Genomic DNA, 12,724 nt, shown 5'->3' with positions numbered 1-12,724 from the left:
CTGTTCGAGTTCCTACCATGTGAACGCAGAGGAGTGCGTGGGGGTAGCGGCGAGGTTGCAGGGGTGACTGCCTTTGCTCACCGCCCCCTAGAGCCGAGGAGGCGTGGCTGAAGGATGCGCTTGGGACTCAGCCTACTTGGCCCCGGGACCCGTTCCTCGCCACACATGTGGTTCCGGGGGGCGCAAGGCTGGAGCCCCAGGGGCCGGCCCACCCATGCGAGGGTGCCGGGCCGCCTGCGAATGATCCGCAGCGCTCCCAGGAAGGGGGAAAACCTGGGCTTCTTATATCGCCTGGAGCAAAACGGCTAGCATCCAATGCCCGCTCCAGAAGGCGGGAGGGAGCTCAGAACAAACCAATAAAAGCAAACCCGCCAATGGGCGCGGTGGCGCGCCAGGGTTTGCCAGAGTGGGGACTGGGTAGGTTCGGGGCATAGAGGTGGGCAGGAAGAGGAGGGGGCGAGCCTGGAAAAGGGAGGGAGCAGGGGCGGTGAGCCCAGCCTGGCTCCTAGGAGAGGGCAGAGTATTTGCGTAAGGACTCCTCTGAAACCAGGCCAAACGTGCGGCTACAGTATTTCTTAAGAATGAACTCTTACATTCAAAACCCAGGTGCTAGCTTGAGTCCTGGCGACGCAGGAAAGAGCCCCGCCTTTCCTGGAAGAGGAACATTCAGGACAGTACCGACTATGGGGAGGTTCCCCAATCGCCCTTTGAGGCTCCATTGCGTTTGAGTTACGTGCAGCAAATGGACTTTGGCGATGGTAAATAGGAAAGATAACGCATGAAATTAATAGGTCAACAAGCATTTGTTGAGACAGTCGTGGTACTGTAACATAGTGTCACCCCGCTACAGCCCAGTAAGGTCATGCTGTTAGCACACAGATGAGGAAAGGAAGCTCAGCCAGCCCATAAAGAGACACAAAATTGGGGTGAGGGGGAGAGGCGGTCAGAGCAGTAAAGTCAGAATTCAAATCCAAGTCGCCTCCTGCCCACCCCATGCTCCTTCCATTCCGCCACAGGGGCCCCTTTTAGAGGCCGCGGAGGTTCTGCCGCCACCCGAGAACCACAGTCGGCCCAGAGGAACAGACTACGGGTCACCCACCCTCCAGAGTCAGCTCCCGAGGAAGTGCATATGAATCAGATTTGCTCTCAAGGTTCTAAGACTCTCCTGGTCTTAGAAGCACCTGGTGGGCGCTTTGGGACTAGACAGCTGCTGCTGCTGCGATGAACCAATGGTGCAGCCGCTCGGAGCTCTTGCACCTGACGTCATACGACTCTAAAATCTAACCAGATTTTGATTAATCTGATTCTTCAATGGTTATATAAATAATATAGGAAGAATTCGAAGTATGATTTAAGGGTCCTAAGGAAACATTTGGATTATTTTACAACTCAAAGGTATGACATGATTTTTAAATCATAATACATGTTTACTGAGCTATCCTTATGGGTCAGGCCCTTGTGACTCACACACTTTCATTTTATCTTCCCAACAGCTAGGTAGGTAGTCTTTTTTTAGTGCCCATTTGTCCAAGGTCCCACCACAGGTAAAGTCTGACTCTGACATAGAGCTCTTTGTCTCTGCTGTCTGGACAGGCCTTCAAACATATCTTGAAGAAGTAGCCAGGGAAAATAGGTTTGAGTCTTGGCTTAATTCCATTCCCTGTCAAAATAAAACAACTAAGTATATGTATTACTCTGTCCTGCCAATGATGTTGCAATCTGCTTTTCCCATGCAGCAAAGACGCTTGATCAGCAGTCCTCTCTATGCTCAGTATAGGCATTAAAACAAATTTTTTTTTTTTGGCTATTAGATGCTTTTTACAAAACTGGTTGCTTGCCCTTCAACTTGGCTCAACTACTTGACTCCTCCTCCCCTCAGAGGGGCAGCCTGTTAATCACCAGCCAGACTGCTGAATTTCCTTAAAATACATGAATGTTCATAGTGGCTTCATTCATTCGTAATAGCTAAAAACTGGAAACAGCTCAAAGTCACTGGACACAGCTTGTGAACAGATAAACAAATTGTGGTACATCTATACAGCAGAGTATTATTCAGCTATAAAAAAGGAACAGACTTCGGAAACATGTAAGGATATGGATGTTAAATGCTTTTGAGAAGCAGTCAGACTCCAAACGTTACATACTGTATGGTTACATTTATATGACATTCTAGACAGTGCAAATCTAATCTATAATGATAGAAAGTAGGTCGGTGGTTGCCTGAGGGTGGGGTCAGTGGGTGGCAAGTGGTAGTGGTGCAACAGGGAAGAGGCACAAAGGAACGTGAGGATTAAAGTTCTATATCTTGATTGTGGTGATGGTTACACGAGTACATATCTTTCAAAACTCATCAAACAGTACATTTAAGATGGGTATATATAAATGAAGTTAAGATACAATCTCTTTAAAAACAGAGTTTTTCCCTTGGGAAATAAAGAATAGAAATTCACTATGTGGCACAATCCATCTGTCTTGGGTGCACATTTCACAGGATCTTGCTGTATTGACCAGGCTGGAGTGCAGTGGCACCATCACAGCTCACTGCAGCCTCAACCTCCTGGGCTCAAGTGATCCTTCCACCTCAGCCTTCCAAGTAGCTGAGACTATAGGCATGTGCCACCATGCTCAGCTAATTTTTAACCTTTTTGTAGAGAGTTTCACCATGTTGCCCAGGCTGGTCTCAAACTCTTTGGCCCAAGTGATCCTCCTGCCTCAGCCTTCCAAAGTGCTGGGATTATAGATGTGAGCCACTGTGCCCAGCCACATTATGCAGTTCTTAATGAGGGGTCTCGTGTCATTTCAAATGATAGACTCGTTTACAGGGGAATGCAGTCTTCCCCTACGGGACCAGGTCCCTGTGGGTATCCAGGATCATATCCCAAACAGGATGATCTGAGCAGGGCTCAGAATGCCCCATGCCTCCTGAGTAAAGTCCTCAGTCACGTCTTTGAGGAACACCCCTTCTTAAATGCTATACATATTTCTTTTCAACCAGGGATTGTTTCTTTCCATTGTTCATGGGGAAACTAAGGCAAATGGAGAACAAAAAAACTAGCTGGCCTGGGAGTTGTCAGAGAGGTACCTTCTTAGGTTTGAGCCTTTGGGTCTGGGGTCTTAAACCTAGGATGGGAAGCCACAGACCCACCATCTTTCCAGGCTTGATGATAATTTGCTAGGAAGGGGAGTGTTTTGCAAAGAGGCCACGAGCGACCATCAAGCTTCTTAATGCTTCCTCAGATTCCTCTGCCCCTGGCTTTCCCACAGGCCTGGGCAGGGTCCTGAGGGTTCCCAGGCTGGGTGTTCTCAGAGCATATGCAATCCCGGGTCCTCCTTTGTATTTACCTTTTCACTGTGTATTTTCTGCCCACCTTAAGGCAGCTTGCACACCTCACAGTGCAGAACCTGCACTTGGCACCCTCCCATCGTCCATGTCCAACCAGGATGGAGCAGTCCACAACAGGACTATTGTAGAGGTAGCACATGAGTTGTGTGCTAGGACCTGCTTTAGAGTGTTCTTGTTGGCTAATATGAAATGTGGCTCATTAGGGGCACATGTAACCATCCACGAGATCATATTCCAGCAGCGTATAGAGGCCCCGGCAGTACTAGCTGCAGTGCCGTTGGGTGATTCTCAACCTTCGTGGTGTGGCAGCACCTACTATCTGCAGGTACCACTTAGTAAATGTTACCTTGTAACATCTGCTACCCATTAGTTAAGGAGATAATGTAAATGTTAGTTTTTTGAAACTGTTCTGGTTCTGAAGCTGGCCGCCTCATGAATTTTTCTTTTTTCCTTGCTTAAATAAATTCTGCTAAATTTAACTATCTAAGGGTTTTTCCTTTTTACAGTAACTATGGGAACAAAACTAAGTTTTTAAATTTTAATACAATTATGGGTCATTGACATTTGTTTTATGTTTATAATCTATTTACATCTTTAAGAAATCTAGACTGGGTGCGGTGGCTCACACCTGTAATCCCAGCACTTTGGGAGGCCGAGACGGGAGGATCACCTGAGGTCAGGAGTTCAAGACCAGCCTGGCCAATGTGGTGAAACCCCGTCTCTACTAAAAATACAAAAATTAGCCGGGCATGGTGGTGGTTGCTTGTAATCCCAGCTACTCAGGAGGCTGAAGCAGGAGAATTGCTTGAATCCGGGAGGCGGAAGTTGCAGTGAACTGAGATCACATCATTGCACTCCAGCCTGGCTGACAAGAGTGAAACTCCATCTCAAAAAAAAAAAAAAAAAAAAGAAAAGAAATCTAATAACATTTTGAGTAAGGTGATGTTTCTTATAAAAAATAAGTTTTCCTATGTTTCCCACCTTTTCATTCCCCAGTGAATGTAAGCTCTTTGAGAACAGAAAAAATGTCCTGTTGCCTTCCCAACAGCTAGCATGGGGGACTGACAGCTAGAGGTGGACATGAAGTATTTGATGCTACTAAAGAATTAGTAACATCCCTCCTCCCTTTCAAAAAAGGAGTTGTCAATGCTCTTGGAGACAACTACAAACATCGTTCTAAACAAATCAGAATGAAAATCTTATCTGCCTAAAACTTAGTGTGGTCAAGACTTGGCAGCTTTATTCTGCCTGAGTGAGGATTCCACGTGTTGATGGAGCTACTGGCGCACAGGTTTACTGCTGCCTTTCAGCCCAAATCTGACTCAGGAAAGTGGAACAAAATCTTGTTACATGTAGTCATCTGTGCATCCTTCTAAAATGTGGTCATCAATGTACAAAGTAACTTTTTTTTTTAAACACTTGTGATTCCCTAAGAGCTCTCACTTTGTTGATTTCTGAAAGATACCTTAGCTCTTCAATTCAGCCACATAGGAATGAGTCAACTGGATATTACTGTAAATGATAGGATTGGCCATGTTACTTGTTCACAACATATGCATATGTGTGTTTGTGCTAGTGAGCAACTTTTTTTCTGAGTAGTTTTTTTGTAAAAAAAAAAAAAATAGCATGAATTGTGTGGCTTAAAAATATAGGAATTTGAGCTACTTTACACTTCAACTTTAAAAGTTAAAATAGGGGTTAGAAAATTCTGTTCGATAGAAGCAAGAAAGACTTCAGACTCGTGACAGCTAACTAAAGAACGAAGATGGGGAGTGGGGAAGAGGGAGAAAAAGGAGAAATACACACAGAAAAATAAGGCCAGGCATGGTGGTTCACGCCTGTAATCCCAGCACTTTGAGGGGCTGAGGCCAGCGGATCACTTAAGGTCAGGAGTTCAAGACCAGACTGGCCAAGATGGTGAAACTTGTCTGTGCTAAGAAATACAAAAATTGGTCCGGGTGCAGTGGCTCACGCCTGTAATCCCAGCACTTTGGGAAGCCAAGGTGGGCAGATCCCGAGGTCAGGAGATTGAGACCATCCTGGCTAACATGATGAAACCCTGTCTTTACTAAAAATACAAAACATTAGCTGGGGGTGGTGGCACGTGCCTGTAGTCCCAGCTACTTGGGAGGCTGAGGCAAGAGAATTGCTTGAACCCGGGAGGCGGAGGTTGCAGTAAGCTGACATGGCGCCACTGCACTCCAGCCTGGCAGAGCAAGACTCTGTCTCAAAAAAAAAAAAAGTTAGCCAGGTGAGGTGGTGCATGCCTGTTGTCCTATGCCGGAGGATCACTTGAACCCAGGAGGTAGAGGTTGCAGTGAGCCAAGATTGCACCACTGCGCTCCAGTCCATCTTAAAGAAAGACTTTTATGAGACATCTTTTTTTAAATAACTTCCAGGATATTCATTCTGAAGACTTTTACAATTAAAGTTAAAATTGTATTTTCCCATGATAAGTGTATGGCAGAATATCATCTCGGTATCAGAAACATCAGGCAGATGAAGTTAAGTTTAAGTGAGGATCCACATACAGATCCCTGATACCACAGACACTGATTTGGAATAGGCATTAAAAATAAATTAACTATCCTCCCCACCATTCCATTTGTGTTTTCCTTTCTGATATTGATTGGGATAATATATGTGGCCCATTCTAAATACACACACACACACACACACACACACACACACACACTGCAAAAAGAATAAAGAAATGTTCACATAAATGAACTCTGATCTATTAAGCACAGAAGCTTTTCATTTTAACTTTGAAAATATTTTCTATTATATATGATTCAGTTCTCTAAGAGTATACTAGATATAATTTAGCTACTTCTTTATGATTCTGGAGACAGAACTATGAACCTCTGTTATTACATTTGTGCTACAATAATGATTTCTTCCGGGGCTGTTAGAAGGAGTGAAGACTAAGGCTTACACTAAATGACCCACAGACTGTAACACTGTCCAGTAGTAAGCAGATCTCTTATGAAAAGGTATATGAAACTGCGACGTTTGACCATTTTTGATCTACGGTCCAATTTCATATGATATAACCAATGATCCTTGATGTTAGGGCTTCAGAACCTTCTTCTCCGATGTCATTCCTCCCAGTCTCCCAGGGTGGAATGTTTGCTTGCCCCATGCTGCTTCTAATATTTGTCACCACTTCTAGTGCCCACCCCATTTCTGATGCAATTTTTCTTTTTTTAAAAAAATCTTTTCTCTGTCATTTCAACATAATGTAACACATGCCTCTCTACTTACACCTCAATGGTTGTGTTTTGTTTTTGTTTTTGTTTTTTCTAATGCTGTCACTTCAGGCCAAACAACAATATCACCCTGTTGGATACAATCAAAGGTATACTATTGGGTGAAAGAATAGTGACAGACTTTTTAACTCCCAGATTAACCTGTGTCCGGAAAAAGCGGTGTCACTGAATACAAAAGCCATCAATTATAAAAGTTAAATTTTCATTCTCCCAAAAAGCTTCTTTTAAAAAGCAGACTCCTAGTTTCGGGTTGGTATTGTCTTTAAGTCATTTATACTTTGACAGAGACAAAGTGAAACCTAATTGTTTCAAGCCATTGACACTTGATCAAACAGAAAGGAAGATAAAAGATAAGATCATGGAATGTCTGAATTGTAGGATCATTTACTCATTCATTCCACTGATAATTATTGAGTGTCTACATTGTGCCAGAATTTTCTCCTCACCTTAAAGAGGCAACCTGTGGCCTGTAGAATCGAATTATTTTTCCTAAGACACAAAGCAGGCTTTCTAAAAGGTAGCTCAGTATTTTTCCCTGTTAGAAATTATAATGTATCATTAGAAAAATAAGACTTTACTAGAATGATTAATGTGTCACTTTTATGAAGGTACGGCCTACATGCTTTCTCCTAGGCCATGCGGTACAGCAATGGATGTGATAGCATAAACAGCCAGTGAGCCCTCTCTTGTGATGGAGCTCTGTCTTTAGAATCCAGGTAACTGTAGGTAGAGTGTGCTAGATCTTTCCATAGGCTCACCTTCCCTCAGCCTTGTCTGCGCCCCAGGCTCCCAGTTATGATGGAAGGTAGAAACTGACTTTCTTGTCCTTAGGATTTGGTTAGGTTCAGCCAGTGGGAGGCCCTGATTTCCCCCCTAATCTCTCCATCTCTTAGTTGGGCTCTGGGCTGGGTGTGGCTGGGTGTGACCAGGGCTTCTGCCAGGCAGCCCACCTTCGCCGCTGTTCTCTCTCCCCACATTCCCGAACCACTTTCCCCTCTTGCTCCTTCAGGCCTAAGATGGGAAAGGAACTCACCAGGTGCCAGCTGGGAAGGCTTCATTAGCTATTGCTTCAGGTAGAATGGAGTTTTGTGGGGCATGAGGCATATGTAACTTTGAGAGTTTTCTTTAAGACAAAGAACACAAAATTCTGAATTATAGATTTTAAGGAGAGGGCCTTGGAAGAGGCCATGTGAATGAAGAACCCTGAAGCCTAAGGTTTTTTTTAGCCCCTCTTGGCTTCCTTAAAACCTTGCCCACACTTTGTAAATAGTCCTTCACTACTTTCCTTAATTACACAGCTTGAGCGTGCTACGTGTTTTCTGTGCTAGTATCCTGACTAATTCTACTGTGTGCCTAATTACGACTAACAAGTACCCCAGAAGGTTTCTCTACCTGTACTTTGAATAGTCTCCCCAACATTTTCTTTTTCTCACAAAGCTATCTGGCTGAATTAATTTGCTTTATAGTTGAGACGTATTATCCTAATTTGGTGATTTTTTTTCTTATGCATAATGCGTAACTAAAAGGAGATAGAGGAGTTTGAAATTTACAGCAAAAGTATTTCTTATTCTACCTCCTGGATTATATACATACCCTGATTAACAAAACCAAATTACTGACAAGTTAGTTCCTAACTAAAGTTTAGCCAAACTGGAAAATGGAAGTGTGTTCCTTGTGAAGTAGTCAAATTAGTTCCTTTTTATTAACTTGTAACCCAGAAAGTACATTCCTTATGCAATTTAAAAAGAATGACTTGTGCAATAATTCATGTCAAAGATCAAGAATGGTTACTTTAGAACACTTAAAAGCCACTGATGAATCTCAGAATCTACGTACTATAGAACCAAGGACTAAACTTCAGTTGGGTCATCCATGTATAAATGATATGAGGCGGGAGATGGGGATTAAGTTGGGGGAAAGAGGGTGAAGTGGCCGTTGGAGACAACTGACACAGCCTTCCTGCCCCGACCAGGCACAGCTGCAGCCAAGTCAGGGGCCCTGGGGCTGACTGGGACCCAGAAGAGAAATGAGAGCTGGACAAGAGGAACAGACAAGCCTCTCCAACACAGCACGGACTCTAGCTAGGCTGGCTCTGAGACTTCTAGTGACCTTGAGACCTCATAACTTCAGGTCAGTTTAGCCATGTTTTTAAGTGTGGATTTAATAGTGGATTTATTTCTAGAAAATGGAACAATCTTTATCTTTTCAATTAATATACACTGCCCAGAAATGTCTTAGTTTCCTGTAGTTTCTAGTGAGAATTGTTGACTTTCTACCAATACTTTTCAAATTAAGAAGCAGATTTCACACTTTTGTGAACAACTCAGGAATACTACGAAATGGGATCAAATCACTTATTCTCTCAAAAGTTGCACATCTATCATACAGGGCACTGAGAAATTCATGTGAAATGATACATGTGAACATCTTTTGAAAAGCACAAAGTGGCCTATGACAGTGATGGCTGGCTTTATTAACAGTGCGATATTTTGCTGATGTTTTGCTCAAGTTAAAATTATAGAAGCTAAGTAAGTAACACAATGAATTTATGGTTCTCAACTGGTGAGAAGGAGATGAAAATAACAGCTTTATCAGATGTGGTTTCTAATAGAGTTAACTTGTCTGCAGAACTTGGCATATCATTACTTATGAGCACTCATCTTTAATGTGTCATGGCTAGAATAAAGAAAACAATATAAGCCTACTCTTTTTAAAATCTCTTTTTTTGCAGCTCATAAGGTATGGAGGATATGCAAACTAGGCAGGGTGAACACTTTTGAATCACCCTATGTAAAACAGCACTCTCACTTTCTATGATCTATTCTCCTTTTTCTTCATAGCACTTAACATGACCTGAACCATATTGCATATATATTTGTATACTTCTTTATTGTCTGTGTCTGCTTACAGAACATAAGCTTCATGAGGAACAAGAACGTTATTTTGTTCACCTGTGTCCCTAACTCTTCATCAACGCTTGGTACCAATAGGCACTTAAATATTTATCAAATGTACATATTTCCCAGAAATCCTTTAATCTCCAGCCTATCAACAATCAAGAGTCAGACAACAGTGTATCATGGAATGGACAGTGGTTTGGGGCAATCACCTGTCACTGAACCTGAGTAAGCAACTTTCAGATAGAAACAAAGGCCTGTCTCTAGCCTTATTCTCTTTCTCAAATGACTCCCCAAAATCTAGTTTCTAAAATATTCCTCCTCTGGATTATTTTAAGGATAAACTGACATGTTTGTAAAATGCCCAATACAATCTCTGGGGAAGAGAAGGGAAATGGAAGAGAAAACCATGAAATAAATACATATTTGACCCAAAAGCACAGGCAATAAAAGCACAAAGTAGACAAATGGGATTGTATCAAACTAAAAAGCTTCTGCACAGGAAGGGAAACAAAAGAGTAAAGAGAAAACCTACAGATCGGGAGAAAATATGTGCAAATCATACATTGGATAAGGGATTAATATCCAAAATATACAAGGAATTCAGACATCGCAACAGCAAAAACAAACAATCTGATTTAAAAAATGGAAAAAGGATCTGAACTGGCATTTCATAAAAGAAGACACGCAAATAGCCAAGAGGTTTTTTTTTTTAGTGCTCAACATCACTGTTCATCAGAGAAATGAAAATGAAAATTATAATGAATTATCACTTCACACCTGTTAGAATGGCTGTGATCAAAAAGGTGAAAGATAAATGTTGATGAGGATGTGGAGAAAGGGAATTCTTATACACTGTTGGTGGGAATATAAATTAGTATAGCCATTATGGAAAATGGTGTGGAGGTTCCTCAATGAAACAAAAATAGAACTGCCAGCAATCCTGCTTCTGGGTACATACCCAAAAGAAATGAAATCAGTATGTGGAAGAGATATCTGGCCCCCTGTGTTCATTGCAGCATTATTCACAATAGCCAAGATATGGAATCAACCTAAGTGTCCATCAATGGATGAATGGATAGAGCAAATGAGGTATGTATGCACAGTGGACCATTATTCAGCCTTAAAAAAGAAGGAAATTCTGTCACTGGGAACAATATAGATGAACCTGGAGGACACTGTGCTAAGTGAAATAAGCCAGGCACAGAAGGATAAATAACACATGATCTCACTCATATTTAGAATCTTAAAAAGTCAAACTTATAGAAGTGGAGAGTAGAATAGTGGTTACCAGAGGCTGTGAGTTAGGGGAAGTTTGGAGAGATGTTGGTCAAAGGGTATACGGTTTCAGTTAGGAGCAATAAATTTTCAAGATCCATTGCACAGCATGGTGACCATAGTTAATATTAATGTATTACATATTTAAAAATTGCTAAAAGGATAGATTTTAAATTCTCTCATTACAAAAAATAAGTATCTGAGGTGATGGATATGTCAATTATCTGGATATAATAATTTCAATGTATACATCCATGTATACAACACAATGTATACAATTACAACGTATACAACAATGTATACATCAAAACATCACATTATACCCATATATAAAATTATTTGTCAATTAAACATTTAAATTTAAATTTAAAATTTTTTAAGTAAAAAAACACACACAGGCTGGGTGCGGTGGCTGACTCCTGTAATCCCAGTATTTTGGGAGGCCGAGGTGGGTGGATCACCTGAGGTCAGGAGTTCGAGACCAGCCTGGCCAACATGGTGAAACCTCATCTCTACTAAAAAAAAAAAATTAGCCAGGCATGGTGGCTGGTGCCTGTAATCCCAGCTACTTGGGAGGCTGAGGCAGGAGAATTGCTTGAACCTGGGAGGCGGAAGTTGCGGTGAGCCGAGATCACGCCACTGCACTCCACCCTGGGAGACAGAGACCCCGTCTCAAAAAAAAAAAAAAAAAACACACACACCACAAAAACACAAACAAACAAAAAAAAAACCATATGCAAAAAAGTATATATTTACATTTGAAAGTCAGAATATATAAATAACTAAATGAAAAATATATAAATTATCCTTAATTTTTTCATCCCAAAGTATCATTGTTACTATTTTTTTTTTCTTGGCTTATTTTTCCCCAGGGCATTACACAGTATCATTTTGTATATGTTGTTTGGTATATTGTTCTTTCACTGAGTTCATGCCAATAAATATACCTCTATATTATTTTTTTTTTCTTTTTGAGATGGAGTCTCACTTTTTTGCCCAGGTTGGAGTGCAGTGGCATGATCTTGGCTCACTGCAACCTCTGCCTCCCGAGTTCAAGCAATCCTCCTGCCTCAGCCTCCTGAGTAGCTGGGATTACAGGTGCTCACCATCACGCCTGGATAAGTTTGTATTTTTAGTAGAGATGGACATTCACTATGTTGGCCAAGCTGGTCTCGAACTCTTGACCTCAAGTCATCTGCCCACCTCAGCCTCCCAAAGTGCTAGGATTACATGTGTGGCCTATATTAATATTTCTGATGGTCACATTGAATTCCATTATGCTGATATACCACAATTGCTACAGTTGTTCATTTATATTATTTTTAATGTATCACAGGCTGCAGAAAATGTATTCCTAGCTTATCTCTACCCATATCATTGATTATTTCCATAAGATACATTCCTAATGGGATTGGATCACAATCCCATTCAGGATTATGGCGTTCTGGATTGTGTCTTTAGGGATCGTGATCAAAACCTGATCAGAGAGACCAACAGGAGGAGACTTAAGGGGTGGCAGCAATATTCTATTTCTTGAATTATGTCTAGTAATACAGGTGTTTGCTTTATAATTAGTCATTATTTATATGTTCATACACTTTTCTAGTGTAAGCTATATTTTACAAAACTAGGTAGCTTGCATTTCTTTGGTTTCTAATGGCATTGACTATGTTTTATATACCTATTGGCCTTTCATTTTTTCCTCTTTTGTGATTTATTTCAGCTGACTTTTTTTTTTTTTAAGACACAGTCTCACTCTGTAGCCCAGGCTGGAGTGCAGTGGTGCGATCTTGGCTCCCTGCAACCTCTGCCTCCTGGGTTCAAGCTATTCTCGTGCCTCAGCCTGCTGAGTAGCTGGGACTACAGGCGCGCACCACCACGCCCGGCTATTTTTAATTTTTTTTGTATTTGTAGGAGACGGGGTTTCATCACGT

The 12,724-nt window shown here is 41.7% G+C and overlaps 1 protein-coding gene and 1 long non-coding RNA gene across 2 annotated transcripts in view; one reads left to right on the top strand and one right to left on the bottom strand.

Moving 5' to 3' along the window:
* Positions 1–12,724, bottom strand: part of CRYBG1 (crystallin beta-gamma domain containing 1) — a 208,559-nt gene that overhangs the window by 59,436 nt on the left and 136,399 nt on the right. The window lies entirely within an intron of this gene.
* The window catches only part of LOC131382861 (uncharacterized), a 54,853-nt gene continuing 49,494 nt past the window's right edge, over positions 7,366–12,724 (top strand). Inside the window, exons 1-2 of the long non-coding RNA XR_009212449.1 lie at positions 7,366–7,420; positions 8,588–8,745. This is a non-coding gene — a long non-coding RNA (uncharacterized LOC131382861). The remainder of the gene's footprint in view (positions 7,421–8,587; positions 8,746–12,724) is intronic.

Source organism: Hylobates moloch, unplaced genomic scaffold, assembly GCF_009828535.3.
Source record: "Hylobates moloch isolate HMO894 unplaced genomic scaffold, HMol_V3 SCAFFOLD_2, whole genome shotgun sequence".
Classification (NCBI taxonomy): domain Eukaryota; kingdom Metazoa; phylum Chordata; class Mammalia; order Primates; family Hylobatidae; genus Hylobates; species Hylobates moloch.
This window is presented reverse-complemented; position numbering and strand designations above follow the sequence as displayed.